General features: G+C 40.4%; 1 protein-coding gene across 2 annotated transcripts in view; it reads right to left on the bottom strand.

Moving 5' to 3' along the window:
• The window catches only part of trim62.1 (tripartite motif containing 62, tandem duplicate 1), a 40,006-nt gene that overhangs the window by 16,745 nt on the left and 2,238 nt on the right, over window positions 1-21,023 (bottom strand). The window lies entirely within an intron of this gene.

Raw genomic sequence — 21,023 nt, 5'->3', positions numbered from 1 at the left:
CACAATAATAATATGTATATACACACATATACATATATATAGTATACACACATTACATATATATGTATACACACAATACAAATATATGTATATACACACAAATATTTTATGTATAACACACAACAAAATATATGTATAACACACATATACATTAAAATATATATACACACATATAATATATATATACACACATATACATATAATATAAACAACTATACATATATACACACAATATAATATTTTGTAATACACAAATATAAACACCACCCATTTTAAAGGCACTTTTTTTAAACCCACCTGTCTAACACTTAATTTCTAAGCAGCCAATCACATGGCGGAACCATGTCATTTAGGCATGAGACATGGTCAAGAAAATCTCCTGCATTCAAACCGGACCAGTATGGGAAGAAAGGGGATTTGAGTGACTTGGAACGTGGCATGATTGTTGGTGCAGAAGTGGTGGTTGAGTATTTCAAAAACTGCTAATCTACTGGGTTTTTCACGCACAACCCTCTAGGGTTTTTCAGAGAATGGTCCCAAAAAGAAAAAACATCCCGTGAGCGGCAGTTCTGTGGGTGGAAATGCCTTGTTGATGCCAGAGGTCAGAGGAGAATGGCCAGACTGGTTCGAGCTGATAGAAGGGCAACAGTGACTCAATAACCACCCGTTACAACCAAGGTGGGCAGAAGAGCATCTCTGAACGCACCGTACGTCGAACTTTGAGGCAGATGGGCTACAGCAGCAAAGACACATCGGGTGCCACTCCTTTCAGCTAAGAACAGGAAACTGAGACTACAATTTGCACAAGCTCATCGAAATTGGACCAATAGAAGATTGGAAAAACGTTGCCTGGTCTGATGAGTCTCGATTTCTGCTGCGACAGTCGGATGGTAGGATCAGAATTGGCGTCTACAACATGAAAGCAGGATCCATCCTGCCTTGTATCAAGGGTTTTCAGGCTGGTGGTGGTGGTGTCATGGTGTGGGGAATATTTTCTTGGCACTCTTTGGGCCCCTTGGTCCCAAATTTGAGCATCGTTGCAACGCCACAGCCTACCTGAGTATTGTTGCTGACCATGTCCATCCCTTTATGACCATAATGTACCCAACTTCTGATGGCTACTTTCAGCAGGATAATGCGCCATGTCATAAAGCTGGAATCATCACAGACTGGTTTCTTGAACATGACAATGAGTTTGCTGTACTCAAATGGCCTCCACAGTCACCAGATCTCAATTCCAATAGAGCATCTTTGGGATGTGGTGGAACGGGAGATTCGCATCATGGATGTGCAGCCGACAAATCTGCGGCAACTGTGTGATGCCATCATGTCAATATGGACCAAACTCCCTGAGGAATGCTTCCAGCCCTTGTTGAATCTATGCCACGAAGAATTGAGGCAGTTCTGAAGGCAAAAGGGGGTCCAACCCGTTACTAGCATGGGGTACCTAATAAAGTGGCCGGTGAGTGTATATGTATATATTATATACACAATATAAATGATATATATATGTATATAGTATATACACACATATACATATATATAACACACACACACACACACAACACACACCACACACACAACACACACACACACACACACACCACACACACACCACCACACACACACTAATCGTTAGTGCTGTCAGTTAAACGCGTGTCAATTTTTTTTATCGCGAGACTACTAGTACTACTAGTACTACAACACCACAATGATTCTAGCTAGACCGGAAACAAACAACAGGACACACTTGTCGGGGCTTGCAGCCGGACAAAGAGTACTGGGGTTGCGTTTTGAGTAGATGGCGAGTGCGAGACAACAAAATGGATGCCAATAAGATGCCAAAAGTTGCCAAACGGTTCCATTGACAGGACCAAAGTGATCTGTATGTTTTGTCGTTGTGAACTGAGCTATCATCGCAGCACGTCCGGTCTGAAATACCATTTGATGGCCAAGCACACAGCTGATGAGAATTCATCAGCGTCAAAGTATTTATTTCACCCTTTTATTGATGGACAGTGTTACACTGTGTGAGAGATTATTTGCTCCAAATGAGAATGTTAGTGTGAAATTGAACACTACAGTAGGCTATATGCCAATGTTGTTTTCAATTTAAAAATAAACATTTGCACAAAGCAAGCCGATCCACTTTTCCATGTTGATAAGAGCGTTAAAATGATGAAAAAAATAATGGGACAAAAAGAAATCAAGGGACATTTAGAATAGATAAAAAGGTGTGATTAAATTATGACAGTAATGCTATAAATCGCAATTAAATATTTGAATCGTTTGACAGCACTATTAGTTATCATTGTCATAGATAAGCAAACCGAGTCTATGATAAACTGTGGGCCAAAGGATTTGAGACCAATCATAAATGTTTCACTGTCTGGTGTGAGAGACTGGTGTATGCGCCTCGCCCCCCCCCCCCAATAACAATAACCTGTAAAAAGAAACAAAAAGCAGAACAACAAAAATGCTGTCTCAGGCTGCAAACTCTGGTGTATTGTGTTCCAAGACATCAAAATGAGCTCAAGCTGCGCCTTACATCTCGCAGCCGTGTTTCCTCTAGCATCAGCAGAGCCTGCAGCCTCTCAGGGGGGACGAGTGCGTCCCTGCAGCCTGAACTCAGCCAGCAGAGCAGGCAGAGGCCAGCTGAGCTGACTGTGCAACATTGCAAGACCGAGTGAGACAGGCAGCCTGAGACAAAACAAGCCTGTACAGTACATGTGCATCTACTTTCAGTGCTGCACTGATGGAAGATATGAGGGATCATTATTTTATTAGGGTTGTAAACAATTACTTTTATCATGACCTTCCGCCAAGGAGGTTATGTTTTTGGCTTGGTTTGTCTGTTTGTTGGTTTTCTTCTCGGTCAGCAGGATTACGGAAAAAACTGCTTGCCCAATTTTCATAAAACTAGGTGGAAGGGTGCAACATGTGCAAAGGAAGAAGCCATTCAATTTTGGAGCGGCTATGAGTCACGGGGTGGATACAAGAATTGTTTTTCACTCTTGTGAACATTACGAGATAGGACATTTATGCTGCATTCCTGTGGTGTCAGAAAAATCTGACCTGATCGTATTTCATGGCTCATCTTATCTTTCTTCTGCTCTTCGTCACACAAATACTGGAAACTAAATAAAACACAATAGCACATCTTCTTTGTAATGCCATTTTCACTTAAAGCTCATACACACAAACCAAAATCAAACAACTCCCTAATGGGACCATCCGTGGAGCATTCTTAGAGTACCATTCCAGTTCTTCTTTTTTATGACTCATCAATTTATTGTTGCAAAGATTACAAGAAAATTAAATACCAACATTCCTGGCAATCAATTGATTGCTTAAATTGAATGTGAAGCAAAAACGTAATACTTGAATTTGAATATATTTGGGTTGAGGATTGTTGGTCAGCCAAAACAAGGAATTTGAAGACGTCCCCTTGGGCTCTGGAAATTTGTGTTGGCCATTTTTGACTGTTTTAAGTTAAGATAAGATAGAGCTTATTAACACTGCACTGGGGAAATTCCTGTGCTACATCAAAAGAAAAAATGTACACACATCAGAGGAATGTTATACACATTTAGTAAACATAGGCGAAGAAATAATACATTAACGTAAATAGAAAAAATAGAAACAGAAACATGTACCTAAGGGAACCAGTTGTTTAGTTTAAAAATGTCAGAAAATGGTCAAATCAATGCACCACAATCGAAAATTCTGTGCGATTGTTTTGTCTGACTGACAAAGAGTCCAAAACCTAAAGATATTAAATTTACATTGACAAAACATAAAGCATCAAATCAGCACACTAAAGGTGCTGTAACCAGAAACTGTTTAGCACTTTTGCTTGATAAATGATTTAAAGATTTAGTGTCAGATAGTTAGTACATTTTCTGTTGAAATGTGTCTATTTCCCATTGTTTGACTAATCAACTAAAAGTTTAATGTTTAATTCTCATGAAAGTAAATGTAGCTTTGTAAGGACAAAAAGGCAAATTCATCATCTAGCTGTATAACTGAGCACTTTAAAAAAAATATATCCACTGCTACAGTTTCAGCAGAATATTTGACAGATAAAATGGGGCTGCTGTGACTTGTTCCTGGGTCAGAACACAAATGACCCACACATCTACTACATCTATTTTACAGGAAACATTTGGTAAGAGCAGTGGGGATTACTGGAAGCATTGATGCTGGCAGCCACCTCCAGTCCTCTGAATATAGGGCACGTTGTGTAAATGAGGAATGCTCAGAGGCAGCTGCTCCACTTCCTGGAGTGAGGAAGGGCACAGAGTATGCAAATGTTTTACTCCAAACATTAAAAGATGAAGTAAAAACAAAACACTTTATGTCGGTTTTAACACTTTTAACCTTAAAAGGAAAAAGAATCATGTTTGGATTGCTGACAAAGGTCTAGAGAGTCCACACGCTGAGCTGAAGGAGTAGGGAGACGAGTGTGTGGTAGAAAAGTAGCGGGATGTCTGAAGGTTTAAGAAGACAAGCAGGTCTCAAAGCCATCCGTGTTAAGTTTGATAATCTACACAGCGCAGGACAAGCCATTTAAGTGGAACAGGGGGTTTGTTGTTGGAACTAGAGTGGAAATCTGAGAAGTATGGAGCGATAAGAGCGGGCCTGCTGTTTGCAAAGAGTCACCAGCTTGGCAGAAGCCACTCAGTGCTTCACCATCAGTCCTGAAGCTGTTACAGCAGAACTAACCTTCTATAACACTGTTTAAATAAAAGGAGTCTGTGGTATATAAACAGTTTTCACAGCTGAAGTTGGGAATTGATTTGACAGTCTGCTTAAATGCTTACGGGCCTAAAATGGAATTTTAGAATAATCTCACACCAGTAACCGGTTTCAACCCATCTCCAAAGTGCTATCAACCAACCCTGTCAAGAGCAAGACACTCATCTTGGAGAGGGCTATACATCATCTCAACAGGCAACTGATAAAAGAAAACAAAACATTCACATACCAAAGTTTGACTTCCTTTAAGCCTGTGAGATTACATACAATCCAAAACAAACCACAAGCTTCTCACATGAATCACGTCTGTAATTAGGTCGAAAAAAAGGGATAATTAATGAAACTGGTTTAAGTGGCTATATTTGGAAGCTTCACAGCAATCAGAGTCAAACCTTTCAGATGTTTACATTTTTCTATAAAGTGAGCCAAAGTGAAACTGGAACTTTCTGGAACAGCACCTTACTCAACAGTATGTTATGCGTCTGTCTTCATATTTTGTCTAGAAGGAGGGCATTTTCAAAAAAATCTTTAATTACTGAATATTTCAAACAGCATTTCACATATGCCCGAGAGCATTATGGTGCATTCAGACCAAAAATGTGGGTATACAGCAGGGGGAGTGTCAATGAAACGGCCCATTTGTGTGACGCCCTGTTGTGTTCTTTAACCCCCCCCCAATGCAGCATAAGTAGACTTTAGATTTCCCAATTGTTGTTTTCCGTCAGATCGTTTATAGATCTCAACATTTCTGAACGCACATGAAGTAGGGATATACAATGTATTGTCTTTTTTATCGTCACAATATACACATCGCTAAAAGGCTGCAACATATCGCGAAAGACCCTCAGAGATCATTTTTGATATTCAATTCAATGTTCAATTTGTTCAAAAAAAGAATGTTAGAAATTATTTTGCTTTGTTTGTTTTAATTTTAATAAGCAATTTGTTGTATTTTATAATACGGAAAGCAGCAATAATGCGGAACTGAGTACACTTTGGTATCTGTTTATTTAATGTAAGTGATATCGTTATCATGATATTAAACAGTGTTATGGCATATTGCATCTTTTCCAAATACAGTGTAGAAGTTTTAGATGACAAAGATTCTGGGATAGGGATTTGACTTTTGCCTAAAAATCATATTCAAAGTTTGTTTGTTTAATATTATTCAAATATTTATTAATAATATTTTGACCATTAAATGCCTTCAGTAAGAACTATATTGGTATCAAACCAGAGTGCTGTGTTTCAGTCAATGTCAATTGACAGACGAAGAAAACACACAATTGTTTTTTATTAAAAGTCAGACCCTTGATTAAACACAAGCAGTATGCTTTCAACAGGTTTTAGCCACTGTTCTTATCATATCACGGTTAATGGGCCCCATATCTTCGCAAACGAACCGTGTCAGCAAATCTGTCGCTCTATTTTGACGGGCATAGGAGAGGCCTCATGAAGGAGATAGCACAGAGCTGATTCTGGACTGCCTCACCCTTGCCCCCGATCCCTCCCCTTCCTCTTCCAGCTTGCCGAGATGTAGTGTTGACAGGTGGGCTCTCAAGTTGCTGGTTGTCGCGTGTTATGTCAGTGTGGTCCTTCATCTTTTACATGTCGCTTTGTCCTTACTCATGATTTTTCCGTTTTTTGGGAACCCAAAGTAGCGCCACACGTTGCTTTTCAAATTGTCATGAGTGTAGTTTTCAAACTCCTCGTCAGGCGTGGTTCTTGCCATTGTTTTAGTATACAAAACAATAACAAGCAAACGCATTTACTAAAAATAATGTCCAACAGGTTAGATTATTAAGGGATGCTTAATATTCATTTGAATTTGTTATGTTTTTATAAATTTTCAAATTATATTCAAATAAAGTTTGGAGTCAAAGCCCTAATTCTGAGAACGCTGACTTAACAAGAGAGTGTTGGTGAATTGTTTGGATATGAAACTGTATGCTGAAAACGACCATGCAGGTTCTCCCAGTGCCTGCATGGGTTTTTGACGGGTTTCCTCACAGTTCAAAGACATGCAGGTGAGGTTAATTGTGTTTTGTATTTTAATGTGTCAGCTCTGGGACTGACTGGCACCCTGTCCAGGGCATAACCCTCCTCTCGCCCAATGTCAGCTGGGATTGACTCCAGCACCCCACGTACCTCTAGGATAAGCGGGCATAGCTAACAAATGGATGGAACCAAGCTAGGATGAAAGCACCTGTACTGGTACATTTTCATGGGAGCTGGAATTATTTGTACATAGAGTAATTGTTGTTTAACTTGCTGTGGTGTGGATTTGTATTAGAATATGGAAAGTTAAAAAATAGTTACATTTCAACTACTTTCCACAATTGTATTTTGACTGTCACTTCAAATTCCACTGTTTCAACATTGACACACACTGACATTTTCTTCAGTTTAGCCTTTTCACGTTTAGTTTCAAGGGCCATTCAGCTATATTTGGAAGCTTCACCTGACTATGCAAAATCCAAAAACACAGAAACCAAACTCACATGCAGGCATAACAACACAGTCATAAAGAACTGCATTTCCTAACACCATCATCTCTTTCTCACTGCACGGTGATTTTACTCCCATTACAACCCTATTTCCACCTGGTATTAAAATCCAATCTATATGATCTGATCACAAGTGGACAGCTCTAAGTATGGGTGATAATGCATTCAGGACGCATTGAGATCCAATCACTCTGACCACGTCCGGAGGGGGTTTAGGCCAACTCCAGACCTCATCAGTGAGAACGGGTACTGGGCTGGCGACACTAAGGACCGCCTACTGTGAGCAAAACTACGCACTTGTTCAAAGTATTTTCGACGTCACAGAAACCGCAGAGTGAATCAAGCATTTTGGATGTTATCATACTGTCTGTGAAGTGTCGAACTGTTTGTTTTGGTACTGCCTGCTCTTATAACTCCAGCTGTCTGGAGCTCTGTGTCTCGTGGTGGGCTAGAAAAGGCAGCCGCCAGTATACAATAACCCCAAATCTAATATGTAGGATATTCCTACAGACATGTATGTTCCTACCTTGTAACAAGTTATCAAAGCAGTTGCTGTGGAACGGTTGTCCTATAGATTTTTCCACAATAAAAGTGCCCCGTTATTGTGTAATTTTAAAGGTTTTATTTTGAAACAGCAAAATCACAAAAATTTTAGGCCTTCATCAGCAGAATAACTCTTATCCTAAAATAACTTCATTTAAACCTCCTTTTCACCTGCCTGATAGACTGTAGGCCGCAGTTTTTCATTAGCGCACAACACACCACACACACCACACACACACACACACACACACACACACCACACACACACACACACACACACCACACACAACACACACACACACACACCACCACACACAACCACACACACACACACACACACACCAACACACCCCACACACACACACACACACCACACACCACCACACACACACACACCACACACTTTATTTGCATATAGAGCATTTAAGTGAGATCCAGTCACAACTGGTCCCTCAGGACGCATTGGAGAACGATTCTGCTGCCAGGTGGGGACACACTGGGTAAACAAGCCCTGAAAATGACCCTTGGATATGTTTGACTGCCAGCAGATTTTCACTACAACCAAATACAAGCTGGTGCCATCTTTTAGAAAAAGCTTCTTAGGATTAGTCAAACCACAGTCACCAATAGTCAACATGTTGTGAAAAACATGATGTTGTTGTACGCCAGCCAGCTCCACACGGCAGGAATATCAAACAGATTTGATTGCCTCTACCTTGTCTTAGCGGCATGGGTGCAGCTTGAAGCGATTTGGTTGCAGCTGTTGTGTATACACACTATGCAGGCGTGATTGCTCCAGCTCGCCAGCAGCTCTTTCTGACCAAATAAAGTGAGCGTCTGCTTCTCTTCCATGCAGTTCCAACATCAAATACATATTTGGGATGTATGCCTCTTTTGTCAGGTCACACTGTGAAATAACAGACTGTTTCTACTGAAGCTGGTAGTACAGTTTACAGTTCCGTGAATTTTAAGTATAGCCTTCAGTCAGGTCTGCATGTTATTTAATCTCCTGATGATTTCCAATAATCTACATATTTAAAAAAAAAAAAATATATATATCTATCAAGTTTCGGGGGACTGCTCGAGCACAGAGCAGGAGAAAAATCCGTTTACAGTTAATGATGCTAATGTTTTGCAGTATTGACCAGTTTCAACCAAACAAAGGCTTCCAAAACTTCATACACTCAAAATGATTAAGATCAGTCTTCAAAAACACTCTGTTCAGTCCTAATTATAGGGAAACCAACGCCATATGAAAGATATTGTGTGCTGTGCAAACACAATACAGAAAATAAAGAACACAAAGTACATTATTAATCAATACTACCACAATATAAAGAGACTAATGTAATTCACTTTTTAAAAGCTAGTTTCTTTTTCACTTGCTTCAGCCAGACTATGCAATTTTCTACAGTGGATTGCTTTCACGGGGCTCTTAAATGTATATCTACTGGGCCTACTGTGCTGGACTGAAAGATTTCAACCACTACTCACTTTAACCAAGGTGACACATGAGAGCTGTAGTTGTTAAAGGCTTTCTCATTTAATCTTTGTTAAAATGACACTGCTCAAATCTAACGCCTAGCACAGCAGTAGACACAAATTCAGTTTAGAATATATAGACAGAAAAGCAAAACTTATACTTAAGCTAGTTGAACAGAAGTCAACTAGGAAGTGGAGCAGGACTAGTCTGGCTACCACCAAACCAAGCCAAGCTCAATAGATTTGAGATTGACCGTTGGTCTGGGGAGTGTCCTCTGTATTTTCTCTGCACAAGAGGCGTGACCAACAAGCATAGTTCAAATGACTCTGTACACAATTGGATAGTCCTCCAACCAATCAGACAAACAATCCAAATGACGCAGAAGCAACAGCAGCATCAACAGGTTGCTGTGCTCAGCTACGCTATGGTGGCCGCCGCTATGTTGAATGTAAACACGAAGCTGCTTGGCTGCTTTTCTATTGTCATCGTGTTAAACCCACCAATTGTGCAGCAGGTAGATAAGCCAGTTTGTGATTGGTTCCTGAAAAAAAGTGAACCGAAGCAGGAGAATTAAACGTGCAGGTTTCCAGACCAAACTGCAGGGCGAAATTAAATCCCCGGCAGAGTGGGCAGGGTTTACCCAGTCTAGAGCAGGATTTCAGCTCTCCATATGACCTTTTGAGAAAATCCACATCTTTTTACCACATATCGTAGCCAGTTTAAAAAAAAAGCAGCTAAATCTTCCTGGTCCTGTTTCTGTCAGAAAACCATAAAATTGCCTGATAAAGAGTGGAACAGACTACCAATAACCTGGGTTTTTGTTGCAAGTCAATACAATAATGAAGTCACCTTCTGATAACACCTACAGTTTTTTCAGGTGATTACCTTGATTTACATTTAAAATAAAAGTGGGTTAGAGGCAGCAGACAGTTTTTGTCTTAACTTTAGTGCCACTCAACCCCCGATCACACTCACATAATGTCAAAAGCTCAGTTTTCCTCATTCACAATAAAATGCTTTTCAGATGTAATCACTCTGGACTTTAAAAAAGCTAAATTTTCAGGTGACAAAAATGTCAATTTAGTGTGCATGAAAGACTAAAGTAAAGAAAAAAAGATTTTTGAGCCAATCAAGCAAACAAATACCGAGGCTTGTCTTTTATTTCAAAGAGAGTTTTTTCTGTCACTTCCATTTTTGAGAGGGCTGATAAGACAGATGTTATTTGACTTTTCCTGATTAAAGATGCAACATTTTTCACAGCCCTCTATACTACCTGACAGCTCTTACACTTTTAATGCTTGACGAATGCGCACTTGTTTTACAGCTGTATTTATTGTAAGCCACAGCAGTTAACTGCTCTGCACAATGCCTGAACTATAAACAGCTGCTCGAGCAGGAAACCTCTGTTAATGTGCAGACTGCAAGAGATGATGAGTGGAGGAAACAGGGTGAGGACAGAAAATACAGCTGGCTGCTCCCCACTGATTAGCCTGACCCTGGATTCATGCTAAATGCATTATGGGAAATAAACAAACTAAGAATATCTGGCCAGAGAAACTTGAACTTGAATTGGCCATACATCACATTAACAGGCAATTTAGGAGTTAAGGTGTTTAAAACAGCTAATATGGATATAAATTATTATGCAGTCTAAGCCAGGGCAGTCATGCAAAACTTTCATTGGGTGTTTTTCTCCTACCACACATAACCACAAAAAACTATTTTGTCCTCTTGTCTGATAATTACACAAATGTTTTGCAAGGAACTGCTGCTTAATTTGACACCATTTCCCTTATCCCACAACTAGAAACATACCGGGACTAAGCATCTGCCTTCTTATCAATCATCTTCAGTCCCTCTGTACCTGGACTGTGACGAGAACAACACATTTATAAGTAAACAGAAATACAGCTTGACTCTTTCACAAAAGGAGGTATTTAATAGGTTCATGCTCCTTCTCTCTCCCCTTACCAGGGACTTGTTAATTCAGGGAGCGGGTAAGAACTGAGTCAGAAACAGTTAACGAGGACTCCTATCAGCAGCACGTCTAATTAAATCATCTGCAGCAAAACACGGACGCAGGGAATTACAGGAGATTACAGCCCGGTCCGGCCCTCGAGAACAATGGCCTGTAATCTGTCTTAATTCCCCAGCTAATCAAGCAATGCAGGGCTCAAGAGTCTCATGGCTGCAGCGCCTGGATACAGCAGTTCACATCCACCCAAATATCAAACTGACGGAAAAAAACTTAAAGCCAGAAAAGCATGAATAATAGCAGCTCTGTGACCGCTCACCACTGATGGATTTTTTTTTTTCTTAACATTTACCAAGATCTGAAATTGCCTCGGCCCAGAACCCATCTTTCTTAAATTCTCATTTCACATTCACTACTTTTAAAAGGCTATTGTAAAAAGTAACATCTTTCACTGCCTGGTCTTTTTCATTTAATGAAATCTTTATAGCAGTGTCACTGGTGTGGAGGCCGCTCTCCCTGCTGATCTGACTCACATTAGGGAGGCCTGGGCTCAGCATTAAGCCTCACTTTAAGCTGCAAAACTTTAAAGGACAGCACTTCCCCTTTCATCCACTAAGATGACCAGTAAATCTCATCTCTCCAGCAGTGATCCTTTCTTTGCCTCTCTGGCCTGCCAGACCAGTTACAGAACACACGGCACCCCTGTGACCTACAGGTTTAACTGTCAGACAAATACATGTGCGACTACGGATGTCATACAACAGGTACAACGGATTCACTTATGATAAATTATTGGGACGAAGTCATGGAGTCACGTGCGGGAGCTACTGTATTTGAACAGAAAACATACATTTCTGCAGAAGATACCTCTTTGGAAGTAGCTATTTTTAAGGTTGTATAATTGATAATGTTGCTGAGCAAACATATACTCAGTTGCCAGTTTACTCAGTACACTTCTAAAACTAATGCCTTTTGGGGATATCTACAGTATATGACTGTATTTCATGCGACTTTCCCCTCTTTCAGTAGTTCACACTTTTGTGGTGTGTCATGTCTGTATTACACCTATTGTGTTGCAACAGAACACACTATAATGATATACATAAAAAGTAATTGGGTGGAATCAGCTAAAAATCACATATAGACATAGAAATCGGCAACCCAAATAGAAATCTGACAAGGAATTTAGTAACATCAATGTTTCAGAGGTGAGTTATGCCATATCTAGTTTTTTGAGCATTTTCACTGAATTCACTACTCATTTGTCTTTAAACTCAATGGTGAGCATAGGTGTTTGTGATAAAGAATTTAGTAGTGGTAGCCAAGAAATGCTCAAGATGCCCTTGTGAGCATGTGGGGAGGTACTTGTTAGTCTATCGTCTATTCTAAGAATATTTTTGGTTAATATTCTTCTGACAAACACCTGCTAAGCTAAAGAAGGTTTGTACAATGAATTTTACTATCTTAGCCTTAAAAAACAACTTTGGGAAACGGGGCTCTGGTCTCTTTGTATGTGGCTGAAAACATCTTTCACTTCCTGACCTCTCATAAGCTGCTAGAAAACACATGTCAAAATGCAAACACCACTTTGCAGAAGGCCTACATATACTTCTCATGCACAACAGATGTATCGAGATCTGACTCACTTAACTTAAGCTTGAGCCAAAGTCATCTAAACAAGACAAAATGTTATGATTGATGGACGCAGCGCCTGCTCCACTTTTTCCAATCAATGCAGCCGTTTGCCAAGGTAAACATGGAGTCCAGCTCTGTCCTGCCTCTAGCACCATCGGTGGTATCAGTAATAAGGGCAGTACAAGCTACTGCCTCATTCTGCATCAGGATATTGTGCCAGCACTCCTCTAATGGAACATAACTGTTCTGTCTCTCCCCATGGCTCCATTTCCGCATGAACGCAGCCTCTCTGCCACACCACCCTGACTGACCGCCAAGCTGGACAAACTCATTTGTTTGGGGGTAGGTGGGTGGGTGGTGGGAAATTAGCAGGGTTAGGGACTGGGAACTGGTTTCCTCAAAATAATGTGTTACCAAACAAGATCTGTGGCTTTTAATAAAGCACAAATCTTCAAAACAAGAAGACTACTGAGAGACAAGACAGCGCAGGAGCTAAATAAAAGAGACATGAAGCTGCAAGAGGAAAGGAGAGCAGTCTGAGGCTAGCCACAGGGGAGATGGCAGCCGTGGGTGCCCTTGAAATTGCCTGACTCATTACTGCAGCAGCACGGCCATGCGTGGTGATGGCAGGCTCAGAGAGAGCTCTCGGCTGGGCTCTGACAATTGGAGAGTGAAAGACAGCCCGGTTTATAAACCACCAGAGGAACACTTCAAAGGCTGGCAAGCTCCTTCTTCCTTTTCTACCATCCTTCGTTGCAATGCAGACAAGAAAAATGATAATTCGTTTTCAAGATTAAACCCTGCATTTGTTGTCTGATAAGGAGGGAATACGTAGGTATAAGAATGGTGTTAATTGAGGACAGTGCACAGGTGCATCTGGACACTTTGAGTGACGGGTCTGTGTGGGTGATTCAACACCACGGAGTAATCATTTAATTCTTCAGCTGCGTGGGCTTTAGTCTAACTCAGACCAGCGATACTGCACAGCTGCCTGCTGCTATAACATCTACGATATCTATAATTTGTTGAACAAAGTTAAGTCCCCAAATATGCATGATAGCCCATGGGCCGCAGTCTTATTTCCCTTCTTGTCTGGTCTCACATCGCTGTCAAGTAGAGCGGAAACATGTCCCTTGGGCAAGTAGACAGCAGGATGGGTATGTCTGGCTCTGCAACACTGTGGTCGCACACAGCCCACTGACAGCCTCGATCATCACAATTAGGACACAGTGGCTGCTGTGGCTTCCACTTTGTCCTACACAGGAGTTGACTGCCAACTTTAGTCCACAGTGGTGCGATAATAAGTGCAGCGCCTCATCCAGCTCCAATCAGGGTTACAGCAATCCAGCCAACCTCTATTTAAGATGGCGCCAGTGCTCCAAGTGTAGCGTGACTGTGGGAGGGAACTATAATCTCTCATCACCATTAACCATGTTGCCTAAAACAAAAGGCATTATTTCCCCCCAGAACATAAAGCACGTACTGTACAGGGACATGGCTTGGGGGATACAAATGTCTGGCTCTCTGGATATAACTTCATTTAATGAGTTCAGAGTAAGACTGACAAGCCCAAAAATGTCACAGCAAAACAATAGAGGATCAAAATGAGACAGCTTGGTGTGTATTGAGTTTAAGGTAGTTCAAGAAGCTCATGATCTGAGTTTGAGATCTTTTCTGAAAATTGAGATTTTGCATTTAGAGTGCTTTCTGCTCTTGTACATTATGGTTAAATGGTGTTTAATGCCGTCCAATATGACTGATGGAATAAAACCCCTCCTAATCAGAATGCATTAGTTTCCCTTTTAAATCTCCATTCCCTGAAGCGAATGGCAGAGCTACAGAAAAATCCTCTTCAATCCTACCTTAATGTCCTTGATGTTGTAAATTCTTTCTGGAAGAGCTAACTTTTAATCGATGCTCTCCTAAATCAATTCAGCTGTTATCCTACATTTTATCATGCTGCGTATAACTGTCGCATAGCTGCAACTAGTCTCTCCTGATTGAAATGTAGCTCAGTGTAAATCCTTTAGGAAGACCTAACTCTTAATCAATGCTCTACCTAACTCAAATCAGCTGTTGGAGGCGTTCACCTTCCTGCTAAACCAATCAGAATCATCCACAAATTTCAGGTGTCAATCACAGAGTCACAACCCTGCTTTAAAAAATCTGTTTCTCCCTTTGCTATTCAGCTGTTGTTGCAGGCAAAGAGTGCAACCCCCACCTCCCCTTCCCCCTCCAGTCATCTACTCCAGCTGACTGGTCCGGAGCCTCCTTTGGTCTGGTCTTCGGGCTACTTCGTTGCTACCGCTGTGTCTAGATTCCATCAGGGGGTCTGATGGTTCTTTACCTCTATACATTTATACAAAATATTCTGTATAGCGATGGAGTCTAATCGCCAAAGACTTTGTACAGCTGTCCAATAAACCTTATTTGCATATCTGCAAACATGTCTCTCCTGATTGAAATATGTGCAAGCAAGCAATTATGTGTTGGGGGAACGTTTTCCAGATGTGTGTGCTTCACCCTGCAATGGTCAGGTGCTGAACGCGTTCGTGCATTACAGATTTTGTGCATTACTGACTTGGCCGCAGGAGCGGTTTACAGGGGGGAAAGGATGCAAATCCGCAGGAGGTAAAGCTCTCAACTCAGCAACAAGACTCAAGGCCTGAGGTCAGCGGAGTGACATGCCAGGCTAAAGAGATTACAGCCTGCCACAGACTAACCAAAAGCTGCCCTTGTCAGTGAACACCGGCTATCCAAACACACTGTCAACGTTGGTTTGACAATTACAAATCTGAGACTTGAATGCTGTAACAGTGAATTCAAACTTTGGGAAAATATAAGCCATGAATGGATACACATAGTGAGATGTATTAACTAGGGGTGGGAATCACCAGATGCCTCCCGATATGTTCTTATCATTACTTATATCATTATCACTTATGCCACGATACGGTATTATTGTGATTTTAAACATATTGCAATATATTGCAATGTATAACCTTTTTTTTTGCTGCAAAATGGGATTGTCAAGCAGACAAACTGACCAACACATATAATAAAAGATTGATACTTGGCGCTTGTACACCATTGCCACTGAAAATAACGTGATACTATGCTGTATCCATTTTTTCCCCCCACCCTTAGTACATTTTTGTATTATTTAGTATGTATCACCAAAATAAATCCTATTCATTTGACCGACACACAGCTGTTCTGGATCACGACAGACTGCACGTTTTTCTCCTTCTGTATTTCATCATGGTGGCCCTTTATAGGTGTTAGTTCATATGTTTGAGTCTGGGTGTCTACTATAGATGTTGAAATTTGATATTGTCATAATTGTATAGTAGCTCTGATTGTGAAACACACTAACCATCTGTGTTCTGCTGTCTGAAGATAAATAGGTTAACACCACCAAAGTGATTGGAGGACATTTCTATGTCATCCTGCTTTTTTAGCGGATGATTGGGTGAGGATGACGTAGCTTAAAAGCGAACACTTCTGGGAAAATGGACAGTTATAGTGAACAATTATTACTCAGAGCCACAGTTCTGCAGAACCACACAAAGGAGTTGCATCACGCTAAGATGAGAGAGCAACATATAGAAACATAGGAGAGGAAGTTTAGAGCAAATCCCATGTGCCACAATTCAGCACATAATAACAAGCTTTGGCTATGGACCTACCAAATCCTTTCCCACCCTACAAAAACTCTTAAGGTTCATTTTAAAAGAGGCCACCAAGCTGGCACGGCATGTACCACTCTGGCCCAGTTAGTCAAAACACTGGAGCTGATTGCTGCTGCACTTTAACACATCCTGTCCATTTTGTTTTGGCACTTTAGTTGAGCATGTTGAGCCTCATGCTTTGTGCCTGCAGGCACAGCTCTCACACATTTGTTTAGCTCTAACACACAACTCTGTGGAAGGAAAAAAGAATGGATAAGTAAACTTATAAGTTGACTAATATCACAGAGTATTTTTTTAACATCTCACAGCTCACTCTCTTAGGTCTGATGTTAAATTGGCTGACTGTTCCATGCATACGTCTTCAGACCCGTGGTGACCTACCTTTTGAATTCAAAGCCCCTAAGCTTTGGAATGCTCTGCCTAAACCCTTATAGTCTGCTGTATCTGTGGAGTCTTTTAAAAAAACAGGTAAAGACATACTTTTTTAGACAGGCGTTTGGTTGACATGTCTGCAATCTCCGTATTATGTTATTTTAATTGTGTATTTAATATGAATTATGTTTGCTTGCATGTTTTTTATGTCCTTGAAAAGCACTGTGAAAAGTGCTTTATACATAAATTGTACTTACACTTACATCCTAATGCAGAGAAAAAAGTTCAGTTACTGAAGACAATCCTGATAAAATTTACTTTGTGACCTCAAACGAACATGACAGATTATAACTGTTACACCCTCTGCTGCCTTGTTCTGATGTCTGCGTACGTCCGGAAAGATGATGAGACGTTAAGTAACAAAGTAACAAACTACCCCACATGAAGAACTAAAAGACGAGTACACCATCTAAGCTCATCATGGGACATGGTTGTTTCCCATGGGGCCTCTGTGTGCTCATACTTTCAGTACTGTCGATCTGGGAAGCCTCCAAAGCTCCTGCCAGAGTAGAAAATGCAAAACGTCACCCAGAAAAAAGCTCCAAGCAGAGGGACAAAACAATGTCCAAGAAAAGAGAAACATCTTGTGCTGGGCCTAATTACTTCTGCTCCAAGATTACATGGTTTTGACCTTTCTCAGGCTTTCAGTGCCATGCCTGATTGGAAATTAAGGAGGACAGCATTGATGTTCACAGCGCTGTTAATTATATTCAATACTGAACACAGAAGGGCACCACTGTTGCTCTATACTACCCTCTAAACATTTCACTATGTTTACATGTGAATCTACTAATTTAATTAATTGTTCCTGTCTTTAACTCCTCACAACCACCTCAATGGAGTTACAATCTAATTCAAACATCCCTATAAACTAATATTAAAAAGCAATTGATTTTAAGCCTGATGATCAGATTGAATTGCCATTTCTTTTCACTTATTTATATGACGATTTTTGTTTGCAAGGTTGATTTTGATTTTGACTGAACAGAATAACAATCAGACTTTATTCATTATGCACAAGGGATTTGTTTTGGTGCAGGTGTCAGAAGAGCAAAGTAAAGAAATTTCATGGGTGAAAAAAAAAGCTGAAGACAACACAAAAAGCATAGCAAAGAAATTGTAAGTACTTATGAACATTATTTGACAATATAGCAATACAAACAATTAAGTTTACAGAGGAAGTAAGGGTCTGTGGGATGGGTCATATAGTTTACAAAGATTACAGTAATGTTATCAGAGAAGTCAAGTGTAATCAGGGATAAATGACCAATAAAAGAGTAAAGTATCTGTCCTGCAACTTTTTCAGTCAACATTAAAGCTGCAGTAACGCCTGATAGGAGCACCTGTATCGCTGCATAATCCACACTTATTTTTCTGGCCCGTTTTCTGGCTCTGGCAAAGAAAGATGAGGTTAGGGCTGGGATGGTTACAGCATTACCGCGGTCACATGTAGCTTACCGCGGGTCTGAGCTCAGTCACCACCATCACCGCAAAAAAACATGCTTGCACATGTGCACGTTGTGTCTAATGACATACATTCATCGATTCTAACGACATGTCTGATGACATTGTGTCTTACATGGACTCAAGGTTTTCTAAACAAAACGAATCATCAAAAGATGGAGCAAATCCAACCTTTCGCAAGCTGATGAGGGCAATGTTCCATGACACAATAACATTCCATTCGTGTTGACTATTAGGCCTATATGCTAGAGTACTTGTGTAATGTCTTGTATTGGAGAAATGCTTTTTCCTTTCCTATCGTGTATTACGATAGGAAAGGCAAAAACATTTCTCCATTCTAAGCTGAGGTAGACACATTAAATTAACAGCTGCAGTGTTTACCATTGCACATTAGCCTAGCAGCTAGCGGAGTGTCTTTCTGTTTATCCTGATAAAACGGCACATTGAATTTCAGCCTGCATGCACATTTCGTAGCCTAAAACAGTACAACTTATAGAGAGAGCAACAAGTTAGTCAAACTGCCAAGTTGCCCTCTCTGCTCTCTGTCTGCTCAGCTGCTAGACATGCTGCAACACATGTTGTAAGGGTTAGGCCGATTTTTTATTCGGGGGGTAACGCCATTCACTTTACCGGCAGTATTGAGTACAGATAAAGCCACCGTGTCTTGAGAAGCTCTAGCTTTTTGTTTTATTGTTCACTTTTAACTCGCTTTACATCAACTTTGTTAGGTCTTTTTTCCACTTTCTTTTCCTCACAGCGGCACTCGTACACTACTCTCCATTACCGCTGGCTCTTCTTGCGTGACCAGACCAGCACTGACGTCACTTACTTAAGGCACCCTGCCATTCTCGCTCTAACTTATGCTAGTCTTGTAACCTTTTTTTAATGCTGCAAAATGGGATTGTCAAGCAGACAAACTGACCAACACATTGGTCAAGATTGATACTTGGTGCTTGTATATCAATACAGCATTGCCAGTGACAATAACGTGATACTATGCTGTATCCATTCCCCCCCCCCACCCCTAGTACATTTATGTATCATTTATTATTTATCACCAAAAATATCCTGATAATTTGACTGACACACAGCTGTCCTGGATCACGACAGACTGCACGTTTTTCTGCTTCTATATTTCATCATGGTGGCCCTTTGTAGGTGTTGGGTCATATGTTTGAGTCTGGGTGTCTACTATAAATGTTGAAATTTGTTATTGTCATAATTGTACAGTACCTCTGATTGTGAAACACACTAACCCTCTGTGTTCTGCTGTCTGAAGATAAATGGGTTAACAACACCTCACAGAGTAGTGAGAGCAAAATGAGCTTGCCAGCGATAAGTGTTTGTCTGAGCTGCAACGGGAGAGTGTAAACCCTTCAAACCTGCAAAGATGAGTGTTAACAATCAACACTTTGGTCCATTTCTTATCAGAAAGTTCACCTTGCGGTCTGCCAAGTAAACTGGAAACCAAGCGGTTTATGTTACATAGAGCCAATCTTAATATCTCCATTGGCAACAGAAGACTTAAGAAATGAGACAGATTGCATAACATTAGACTGGAATGCGTTTCTTTACATACTGGAGCAATGAAGGAACCGAATTAGGAGCTTTGTTTCACAGTTATTGGATTTTGGCTCTGTGGGAATGGAATTATCCAAACACTGAGACAAAAGCAAACACAGAACCATTCCTGGTAACGTGGAAAATATCAATCAGTGTAAACACATATGACACATTAACATAAGCTCATAAGGAAGAGCTAATATCTACAGAGTTGCTGTCATGACAAATATTATTGATCTGAACTATCTGGATTGTATTTTCATTTCAACAAATGAGCTGTGCACTTACATTCCCTTACTTGCAAAGTCAATATCCCTTCATAATTCTTCTAAATAATCCAAAATGCAATACAGTGAACACGCTTAACCCTTGTGTTGTCTTGTTGTCAACCATAAAAAAAAAAACTTTTTTAAAATTGTGGGTGCTTTTTTTGGATGATTTTTCCAAGGTTTTTTGATCATTTTGATGTTGACATTTTCAGGGCTTATTTCGACAGCCCATTTTTGTGACAAAAAAAAACAAAAATTTACTGAAAAACGGTCAATTTGCCCCAAGGAAAACATGAGGGTTAAATTATCAAATACACTGCCTTATTTTAAGAGTGTGTTGTTCTACATTTTTTGAAATATTTCCAGACTTTAAATATGTATTTTAAAATAACCAAGCAGGCAATATAAAGGCATTTATTCACTTTGTAAAAAAAAAACACTATTTCAGAGGGAATGACACCCAACTGAATTCACAGATCAGCCAGGTAATGTGAGCATCAGGGATAAGCAAATTAGACATGTTTCACTCCAAAGCACCCAAAGTACTCCTAAGCAAAGCACAACATCCCCAAACTGCTTGAGTGGAGCTGCTCTGGGGCAGTAAAGGACTGAGGCTGAACTGTCTGGGCAGCTCCCATGGGGAGAATGAGTGCAGCTGCCTGAATGAGTGCTGATGGGTTTTAAGAAAATGTCAGCCTTACC

The sequence above is a fragment of the Etheostoma spectabile genome, chromosome 4, assembly GCF_008692095.1.
Source record: "Etheostoma spectabile isolate EspeVRDwgs_2016 chromosome 4, UIUC_Espe_1.0, whole genome shotgun sequence".
In the NCBI taxonomy this organism is placed as follows: domain Eukaryota; kingdom Metazoa; phylum Chordata; class Actinopteri; order Perciformes; family Percidae; genus Etheostoma; species Etheostoma spectabile.
This window is presented reverse-complemented; position numbering and strand designations above follow the sequence as displayed.